This window comes from Capra hircus, chromosome 5 (genome assembly GCF_001704415.2).
Source record: "Capra hircus breed San Clemente chromosome 5, ASM170441v1, whole genome shotgun sequence".
Classification (NCBI taxonomy): Eukaryota; Metazoa; Chordata; class Mammalia; order Artiodactyla; family Bovidae; genus Capra; species Capra hircus.
In genome coordinates this window covers 108245909-108256644 of record NC_030812.1, presented here as the reverse complement: position 1 = coordinate 108256644, position 10736 = coordinate 108245909, and positions in this window count along the sequence as shown.

Sequence of the window (10736 nt, the reverse complement as noted above, 5' to 3'; positions counted from 1 at the left end):
GTGCTCACAAATGCTCTGAGTCACACATAAAACCAGGCAGAGTGACTAGAGGGGCTGGTTGGCTCGGCACATCTGAGGAGGTGTTGCAGGAGATGTTGCCACCGGGAGACTGAGGAGGCACCGAGCCCTGGGAGGAGTGTGTCCAGGGAGGGAAAGTGCTGGGCACACTGGGCACGTTGAGAGGATGTGAGGAAGGCCAGTAGGTGGGTGGGACCCTGTGGATCACAGGAGATTAGGAGGTGCCCGGGGAGCAGACTGGCCAGTTAAGCAGGGCTTGGCAGCATGCGGACAGATACGGATCTGGAGTGTGGAGACATCTTTAAAGGGAAGAGCGACATGATGCAGTATCTGTTTTAGAAAGATCACTTGGGCTGCCAATGGAGGACGGAGCAGGCCAAAGGGACCGAGGTCGGAGACAGGAAGAGAGGCAGGGGTTGTGGTCTGAGGCAGAGAGAGGATGGTGGTTTAGATCTGATGGAGGTGGTGGATTAGTTAGCTGTGGTCCATTGTGAAATGCATTTTGAAGGTGAAACGGAGAGAAGGATTCACAAAGAAAGCAGAATTAAGAGTGACGTCTCGCTTTTGTCCTGAGTGACTTGGTAAATAGTGGTTTTCCTTCAGTGATTTGAATAAGACAAGGAAATCAGTTGCTTTAGAGTGGGAAGCAATCCAGTGCATTAAGTCTGAGATGCCTGCTCTTTTTAAAACAAAAAAAATTGTTTATTTTATCATGCCAGGTGTTAGTTGCCGCATGTGGGATCTAGTTCCCGGACCAGGGATTGAACCCAGGCTCCCTGCATTGGGAGTTTGAAGGTTTAGCCACTGGACCACCAGGGAAGTCCCTGGACTTCTGGATTTTTGTTAGGTTTTTTTGGAGGCCGGTGGGGTGGGGTGAATGTGTCTTCTGAAACGGGTTTCCTTGCATCTAATTGGCTTCGGTCTTCCTAATACCATGTGAGATAGCACATTGGGACAGATTCTGGCGGGAAGACAACCAGGAAGGTCGCGCTGAAAGGCAGCCACAGCTTCCTCCCTGGCAGTGGGGCCACATTCTTCCTGCTCTTGCGCCAGGGAACAGTCTGTCTTGTTATCAATAATTGTCAGCCTCGTCCAACTCTGAGGCCAGACTTCCACGGAGGCCCTTGGGACCTTCCCCAACTGAAGGGTCCCACGAGCCTCTGCTGTCTCCAGTAACCAGTGGGCTAAGAGGGGGCCAGAGAGACTCGTGGCTGAACCCCAAAGACATGTTCCTCATCGTAGTTCCAGGCAGAAGGAGCCAAGACTTGATCTGCGCTGGCAAAGTTATTTTTTAAACTGGAATTGCTGGTAAGGCTGCTTCCCTAAAAGGCAGCCCCAGTTCTGGCTCCTGCTGCCCTTCCTGGAGCCGTGGCTCTCTGCCATTGGGTGCTGTCATGGTCTCTCCAGACTCCCCGGTCCACTCCCCCATCTCAGTCCCTTACCTCCCCACTCGGCCACCTGCAGCCCCTCCAGAAGAAAATGGAATATTTGGGAGGTTTCCCCAGTGATGCTCAGCTACACACGGTACAGCCCACAGCCCACATCTCCAGACCCCAGGCTGGTACAGGGTTTCCTGGAGTCACTTCCCAAAAGGCCGCCTCAGTACCTGCCGCCCTGTGGTCCAGCCTTATCTCGGCTCCTTGTCATTGCTCTGTCTGATCTCTTGAAAGTCAGACCAATGTGGCTGCCCTGCCTGTGTCCTCCTAGTGTTTGTGACCCACTCAAAGTACAGACGTTTGTCACAGCCTATAAGAAAGATAGATTCACGGGGACCCAGGTCTCATTTGCCCAGATTTGAGAACCGGAAGGAGAGAGGCCCATGAGGGTTCTGTAGGTCTGCACGCGGGGTCCCACCTGTGCAGCCATACCTGGCCACCGACCTCACTCCAGACACCGCCTCCCTGGCATTCTCTGTCGGCACCCTTGAGGTGACGCCCCAAGCCAAGGGGTGGCAGTGAAAAAGAAGAGTGGATTAAAAAACCCTAGAAAACATGAAGCAATGAAATCCCTGGAATATGAGGGAAGATAGGAAGGGGTTCCATTAAAGGCGTAATAAGATGGACCCGGTTGGAAGGTTGAGAAGGCAGGTGAGTGGAAGGAGATGGGGGTATGTTGCGGGGATGGGGGGGATGAGCAGGTGGGAGCAGCCTGATCTGAGAACACATGGTGACCACCTGGCTCGTGGATGGAAGAGGGCCTAAAGCCCATCTGTTTGCCTTGGACAGAGGCAGCGACTCTCCTTAGGAAAAGAATGGGTTCTAGGAGGGTCAAGGGACATGACTAGAGACTAACAAGTAATTTATCATCTCCCTTTTGATCAGGAGGATTAAACATCAAGTTTGCGCTCTTAGGTGTGTGTGTGCGCTCAGTTGTGTCCGACTCTTTGCAATCCCGTGTGCTGTAGCCCGCCGGGCTCCTCTGTCCATTGGATTCTTCAGGCAAGAATACTGGAGTGGGTTGCCATTTCCTTCTCCAGGGGATCTTCCTGACCCAGGGATCGAACCAGCATCTCTGGCATTTCCTCCATTGGCAGGCGGGTTCTTTACCACGGAGCCAGCTGGAAGCCCTGTGCTCTTTGTATCACTTAATGCCGAAATCAGTGTTCTCTGCTGGAAAGCACTGTCAGGGTTAATCAAGACATTCTGGGGAGACCGCAGGTCTCCTGAGCACCCCTGTGAGGGCCCAGCAGAACGACTACCCTCCTGAAAAAGAGTCTCCATCTTTAAAAATAAATAATTTTTCGTGTATTTACTGGCTGTGCTAGTCTCTGTTCCTGTGCACAAGCTTTCTCTAGCTGCAGCAAGCGGGAGCTACTCTTTGCTGCGCTGCACAAGCTTCTCCGGTTGGGGAGCACAGGCTCTTGGCGCGCAGGCCTCAGCAGCTGCAGCACTCGTCCTCAGCAGTTTCGGCTTTTGGGCTCTAGAGCTCGGGCTCAGCAGTCGTGGTGCAAGGGCTAGCTGCTCTGCGGCATGTGGAGTCTTTCTGGACCAGGACCTGTGTCCCCTACACTGGCAGGAGGATTCCTGTCCACTGCACCACCAGGGAAGTCCTCATTAGTTACTTTTTAAACCCCATTTTATCCTTGAGAGAAAGAGAAGGTAGAAGTTTTGTTTGTTTTAAATCAAGCCCCAGCAAAGTTAAAACTCTGGTTTAAGGTAACTTGTGAATTGTGTGTAGTGGGTCTGAAGTCATCGAAGCAGAGGTCTCGGTGTAGAACCTGAGGCAGAAAGGAGAAGTGGAGGGCTGACCTGGAGAAGTGAGGAGAGGGAGGAGATGAGTCTACTGTCTCCTGGAGTCCTGCTGGCAGAACCCAGCCCAGGGGCAGGAGCGGCGTCGCACAGAGGCAGACACGAGCTGTGCTGAGCCGGCCCTGTGCTCCCGTCATGGAGCTCCCTGAACACCCACCTCCCCACCCCAGGTCCCCAGGAATCCCCCCTGCCCAGTCGGAGCAGCCCTCGGACCTTCCAGGGAGAGACAGAGGAGCAGCCTGTTTCCTGGGCCTGGTGCTTCAGTCCCGGGGTGGGGGCTGGGAGGTCCCCGGTGGAGAGTGACATTGGATGCAGTCTCACGACTATTCTTCTGTGTCACCGTGGGGACTGGGGCTCCTGGCAGCTGGCGTGGCTGTGCCTGTGGCCTTTGTTTCCCTGCCCTTCTCCTGGTGTGGTCAGAAGCTGCAGTGCTGTGCTTGCAGGGTCACGTGCTGGTCTTTGCACAGCTGTTGGGAGGAGAGTGCGGGATAGACTGAGACGGCCTGTTCTGTTCCTGCCACTGCAAGCTTGAGAGTCTACTCGCTCCGCTCAGACTTTTCCAAGCAATCTCTTTCTGACCCTTCCCCTGGTTACACAGCAAACCCTTCTCACTCCAATTCTGGACTCTTCACACTCAAGCCAGCCTCTGCCCTTTGCACAGGGGCTTCCAACCACATCCTTGAGCATGCACACACGCACACACACACACACACAACACAAAGGATGTGTGTATATACAATCTCACCTCCAGAAAGAAAAATCAACATTCTTACCACTCCAATCACTGTTGGATAAATAGTTTGTCTTTTTTTTTCCAGAAAGTGTCAGTGTCTCTGGCAATTTACACACGTGTGCACACACACACACACACACTCACCCCTGGCCTTTTCTGCACCACTGTAAAGCTTTACCACCTTTGTGCATACTGCCGTTTCTTCAGTGTGAGTTCATGCACTCCGTTCTCTTATTCACTAAGGCTGCACTTTCTCCTCTGCAGAGTTACCTGCTGCCATCAGACTCAACACAATCTTTTTCTTTTTTTTAAGATTTGTTTATTTATTTGGCTGTACTGGTCTTAGTTGTGGCATGGGTGATCTATGGAGCCCGGCCCTTTGCATGGGGAGCATGGAATCTTAGCGACCGGACCACCAGGGAAAGTCCCCTTAGAACAAGCTGTTTTTCTTTTGCTGCTTTTAAAACTCTCTCCTTTTAATTTTGACAACCTAGCAATGCATGCATTCCTTGTTCTCTTGTGCTCCACTTAATTGTACTTCACAGATACTGTGGTTTTTACAAATTGATGATCTGTGTGTGGCAACTCTGCCCTGAGCAAGTCCGTTGGCCCCGTTTTCCCAGCAGCACTTTCTCACTTGGTGTCTCTGTGTTACATTTTGGCAATTCTCACAATAATTTAAACTTTTTAATTATATTTGTTATGGTGACCTATGGTACTATTGTAACTGTTTGGGGCACCCGTGTAAGACTATGAACTTGATCAATAAATGTTGTGGGTGTTCTGACTGCTCCACTAACTGGTTGTTCCCTCCTCTCCCTTCCTTTCCTTGGTCTTCCTGTTCCCTGAACAGAACAGTATTGAGTGTAGGCTAATTAATAACCCTACAAAGGCCTGTGAGTGTTCAAGTGAAAGGAAAGGCCACTCGTCTCACTTTAAATCAAAAGTTAAAAATGATTAAGCTTAGTGAGGAAGGCATGTCCAAAGCTGAGGGGGGGTACTTTCCTGGTGGGCCCATAGTTAAGATTCCACACTTCCACTGCAGGGGGCATGGGTTCAACCCCTGGTGGGGCTCTACAATCCCACATGCCATGTGGCATGAACAACAGAAAAAAAGAAAGCAAGAAAGCTGAGATACGCTGAAAGCTGGGCCTCTTGCACCAGTTAGCCAAGTTGTTTTTTGTTTGCTCTGGGTCTCTGTTGCTGTGTGCAGGCTTTCTCTAGTTGCAGCAAGCAGGGGCTACTCTTTCTTGTGGTGCTTGGGCTTCTCACTCTGCTGGCTTCTACGGTTTCACAGCACAGCCTCTAGGGTTTGGGCTTCAGTGGTTGCTGCATGCAGGCTCAGTACTTGTGACTCGTGAGCTATAGAGCACGGGCTCAGTAGCTGTGCTGCATGGACTTAGTTGCTCCGAGGCACGTGGAATCTTCCTGGACCAGGGATCCAACCTGTGTCCCCTGCATTGACAGCAAATTCTTATCCACCGCACTACCAGGGAAGTCCTAGCCAAGTTGTGAATGCAAAGGAGGAGTTCTTAGAGGAAATGGAAAGTCAAGTCCAGTGAACACACAAATGATAAGTAAGGAAAACACTTGATATGATATCTGCTTACATGGAGAAAGTCTGAGTGGTCTGGATAGAAGATGAAACCAGCCACAACATTCCCTTAATAAAACTCTAATCCACAGTAAAGCTGTAACACTCTGAATGGTGAGAGAGATGAGGAAGCTGTGGAAGAAAAGTTTGAAGCTGGCAGAGGTTGGTCCATGAGGCTTAAGGAAAGAAGCCTTTTCCATAACATAAAAGTGCAATGTGAAGCTGCAAGTGCTGATGTAGAAGCTGCAACAACTTACCCAGAAGATCCAGCTTAGATCATTCATGAAAGTGGTTACACTAAACGACAGATTTTCAATGTAGATGAGATAGCCTCTACTGGAAGAAAACGCCATCTGGGACTTTCACAGCAAGCAAGAAGTCAGTGCCTGGCTTCAAAGCCTCAAGGACAGGCTGATTCTCTCTTTTTTTCAGACTGATTCTCTTGTTGGGGCTGTTGTGGCTGGTGACTTGAAGCCAATGCTCATTTACAATCCCAAAATCCTAGGGCCCTTAAAAAGCATTCTAAATCTACTCTGCCTATGCTCTACAAATGGAACAACAAAGCCTGGATGACAGCACTTCTGTTTACTGCATGGTTCAATTAATATTTTAAATCCTCTGCGGGGACCTACTGCTCAGAAAAAGAGATTCCTTTCAAAAATATTACTGCTCAGTGACAAGGAACCTGGTCACCCAGGAGCTCTGATGGAGATAGATGTACAATGAGTTGAATGCTGTTTTCCTGCCTGCTAACACAACATCCATCCTATAGCCCATGGATCAAGGTGTAATCATGACTTTCAAGTCTCAGTATTTAAGAAATACATTTCAGGACTTCCCTGTAGTCCAGTGGCTAAGACTCCACACTCCCAATGCAGGGACAGGGAACTAGGTCCCACATACCTCAACTAAAAGATCCTGCATGCTGCAATGAAAATCGAAGACTCTGCATGCCGCAACTAAGACCTGGAGCAGCCAAATACAAATAAATAAATATTTTTTAAAAAAACCAACCCCAAAACCTTCCCCCCCAAAATCAAAGAGAAGTTCAGTGTTTTTGAACATAAGCCATCTGTTCTCCTTGCTGGGCTCTGCAATAAACATCCCTCTGCTCCAAACTCCGATCTTTCTATTTGCCTTTACTGTGCACATGAACTTTGTTCGGTAACAGCAACAGCAGCATCCTTACTGCTGGAACTCTCATCCCGGACACAGAGGCACTGTGATGCATAAAGGATGAGGTTTCTGATACCTAAAATGTAGGCTTTTCTGTGATCCAGTGTTGCCTGCTTGGGAATCTGAATGGAAACACCGGGGCTGTGGATACTGAAGAGATCCCAACTCCACCAGTGAGCTGCTTCCAAGGTCCTTGCAGTCAAGATCCAGAGTAGAGGTGACCAGGGTTTTCTGAGAAGCCCAGGGCAGGGAGCCCAGTGGGTAGGGAGGCTTGTCAGAGGGTCAGCATCCACTGTGCTTCTTGCTGAGTGGTGGTCAGCTCTGCGGGGGACTGGCCCCCTCCAGCCCACCCTAAAGTCTGTCAGCATCCAGCCCCTGACCACGACGAGTACACAGGTAAGTGTTTCTTTTCTACCTGTTGTTTGCCCAGCAGGTGTGCGCTGTGCCAACCCCGCCCTCCCTCAGTCCCTGCTGCTCCTGCCTGCCTGGGGCAGAACATGGACTAGAAAGTGAGAGAAAATCAAAGCTCACCATTTTTTACTGTTCACACTGTTCTGGTCAAAACTTGAGTAGAGGGACAAACTACTTAAACTGTCATTGTTAACTGCAATAAACAGCATTTTATATGACCCTCGACAGTTCCGGAGCACATCACAGTTTACAAAATGTTTTCATGTGTGCTGTTATTTGATCCTCACGTGCTCCTGTGTGAAGGAAACATGTTTCTGTTCCCATTCAACAGATAACGAAATTTATGCTTTGGAGAAGCTCATTGATTTGCTCAGGACCATGCAGTTAATAGATAATCTGGCTGGAACTCAAATCCAGACCTTCTCAGTTTAGGTCTAAAGACATTTTTGAAGTAACCTGGGTGAAGTAACCTGTCCAATGGGGCTTCTCTGGTAAAGAGAAGTTTAGATGGTAAAGAATCTTCCTGCAATGCAGGAGACCCAGGTTCAATCCCTGGGTCGGGAAGATTCCCCTGGAGAAAAGGAATGGCTACCCACTCCAGTACTTTTGCCTGGAGAATCCCATGTTCAGAGGACCCTGTAACAGAGCAGATACTCTCTGCGTGACCCCTGAAGTCCGGCCTCCATTTGGCCTTTGTCTCAGCAGATTTGACAGAGTCCATGGGGGAGCCTGGCTGCTCCCAGGCCCGCAGGCCCATTGTGTCAAGGTGGGAAGAGTATTGACTTGTTTGTTGCTTCAAGCCTGGGAGCCTCCTACAGAGAACATTCACGGGGATGAGATTCATACGACTCCAGACAGTATGCTTGGTGCCAATGACTCGGCTGGTCTGAGTGGAAGAAAGGGCTGACTCTTGGCTGTGTGGGAAACTGCACAAGAGGGCGCGCCTCCTGTGGGCACACCCTCTGTGTCTTCTTGCCCTTGGGCTTAGCTGAGTCTACCAGGAGCAGAAGCAGGAGATGCCCGGCACAGACCTGCTCCTGCTGACCCAGGCCTGGAAGCCACACCTAGGGCTTGATCCTGGCCCCGTTCCACTGGACCTGAGATGGCCTGAGACAGTGGGATCAGGAGGTTCCTTTTAAGTGTCTACCTACAGGTCACAGGTGGAGAGCGACCCAGGCCTTTAGGGTCTGCAGTACCTGCCCAGGTGGTTGTAATGATCCCAGGACAGTGGGAGAGAAGGAGGTGAAGGAACGGGTCGTGCTGACAATCACCCAAAGCAAATTCTATGAAAAAGTCTATTTACTCTTTCTTTCTTTCTTTCTTTTTCTCTTTTAGCTTCACTGGGTCTTCATTGCTGTGTCTGGGGGGATTCTCTAGTTGTGGTGCATGGTCTTAGCTACCCTGTGGCATGTAGGATGTGGGATCAAACCCACATCCCCTGCATTGGAAGGCAGATTCTCAACCACTGGACCACCAGGGAAGTCCCCCTGCTGATTTTAAAATAAAATATAGGCCATCTGGCATTTTTAGGAAAAATGGAGAAGGAATGGCTAAGTAGCATGAAAGCCCTCCAAGCAGAGGTGAGTAAGCCCTCCAAGCAGAGGTGAGTCACTCCTAGGAGCTCAGTCTTGCGTCTTTCATTCCAAAGCCCTGAGCCAAGCAGAGGTGGGGGCAGGCTGGAGAGCAGCCCTCCCAGGAAGCTGGGTGGGAAAGGAAACACAGGGCCACCTCAGCGCCTGTCTCCAGGGAAGAGAGGAGCCTGGAAAGAGGAGGGCAGAGAACACAGCACCAGGAGTCTTTTCACCAAGAAAACCTCACTTTGGACCTTGGTCTCTGGGTGACTTGATTAAGGACATACAGATACCTCCCAAGGGGCAGGGGGTATGTGGTTGGGAGCACAGACCTAGAGCCAGAACGCTAAGGTCACCGTGGGGCTTGTGACCTTGAGCAGGTCCCTGAGCCTGTGTGCCTCCATTTCCTCACCTTGAAAAAGGGCTGAGAAGTAAGTAACTGCTTAACAGAGCAGCAGCAGGATGAGCACCTAACAGGGGGCCTTGTGTTCTAAGCAAGAGAAATAGCGGTGTTGGTTCTTGTTACTACTGGGCATGACTAGAGCTCCAGAGGGAAGCAGGCCTGTGTGTGGAGCAGCTGTGCTCTGCAGCACAGTCACACTGAGGATGGAAACCTGCTTGGAAAACATGAGCAGGGACCAGTGGGCGCCACGCACGGCAGCCTGGGGCCCACTATAGGCCAGGTCCAGCCCCCCTTCCACCCTCCCCCGGAGCAGTATCATGTGAGTTCAGAGCCACGGCTGAGAGCCTGACCAAGACACTGCTTCTACCAGGCCCCAGGGAGAAAGCATCATATTCCATCTTTAAGAAAAGTGAAAAAGAGGGGCTTCCCCGATGGTTCAGTGGTAAAGAATCCACCTGTTAATGCAGGAGACACGGGTTTGATCCTTGGTCCGGGAAGATCCCACGTGCCACAGAGCAACTAGGCCCGAGTGCCCTAGAGCCAAGAGAAGCCACAAAATGAGAAGCCTGAGAACTGCAAGGAGAGAGCAGCCTCAGATTGCCGCGACTGGAGAGAAAGCCCTTCAGCATCAAAGACCCATCACAGCCAATAAATATAGAAATTTTGAAAAAAAAGAAAATAACAAACAAAATAAACAAACAAAAAAAGGGATTTCCCTGGTGGCCCAGTGGTTAGGATTCTGGGCTTTCACTGCTGTGACCCAGGTTCAATCCCTGGCTCGGGAGCTGAAATCTCACAAGCCTCAAGGTGTGGCGAAAAAAAGTAAGTCAAGTCAATCAGAACACACTAAGCACCAACTCTGTATAAAATGTTCCCCTGCATGTTATTGAAGGGGAGGGCATAAAGGTAGAGGAGGGGACTTCCATGGGGGTGGCTGAGACTATGAGTTCCCAATGCAGGGGCCCAGGGTTCGACCCTGGGTCAGGGGACTAGATCCCATATCACAAGTAAGAGATCTTGCATGCTACAACGAAGACCCAGTGCAGCTAAATAAATAAAAGTAAATGTTAAAAAGTTTTAATAAAAACTAAATAAAATGAAGGGAAGAACTTGCTCCCGTCGTTCTGGGCTTCTTAGTCCCAGTGGGAAGTTGAGGCCAGTGGAGTGTGGGCATCCCCTTCCTGAACAGTGAGAACCAATAACATCACACTTGCCTCTATTTGCCCAGACTTGGAGCAAACTTGGGCTTTCCTGGTAGCTCAGCTGGTAAAGAATCTGCCTGCGATGCAGGAGACTTGGGTTTGAACCCTGGGTTAGGAAGATCCCATAGAGAAGGGAATGGCTACCTACACCAGTATTTTGGCCTGAAGAATTTCATGGACTGTATAGCCCAGGGGTTGCAAAGAGTCAGACATGACTGAGCGACTTTCACTGAAACAAACTTTGCTTTTAATTTAGTGCTTGAATTCTGTAGCAACTCACTTTTTCCCAGGGATCCTCCTGGATTCAATTTTTTCATTAAAAATTTTTGTTTTTTTAAAAAATATGCATTCTAATAGTACGAACCATTCTGAATTGTTTT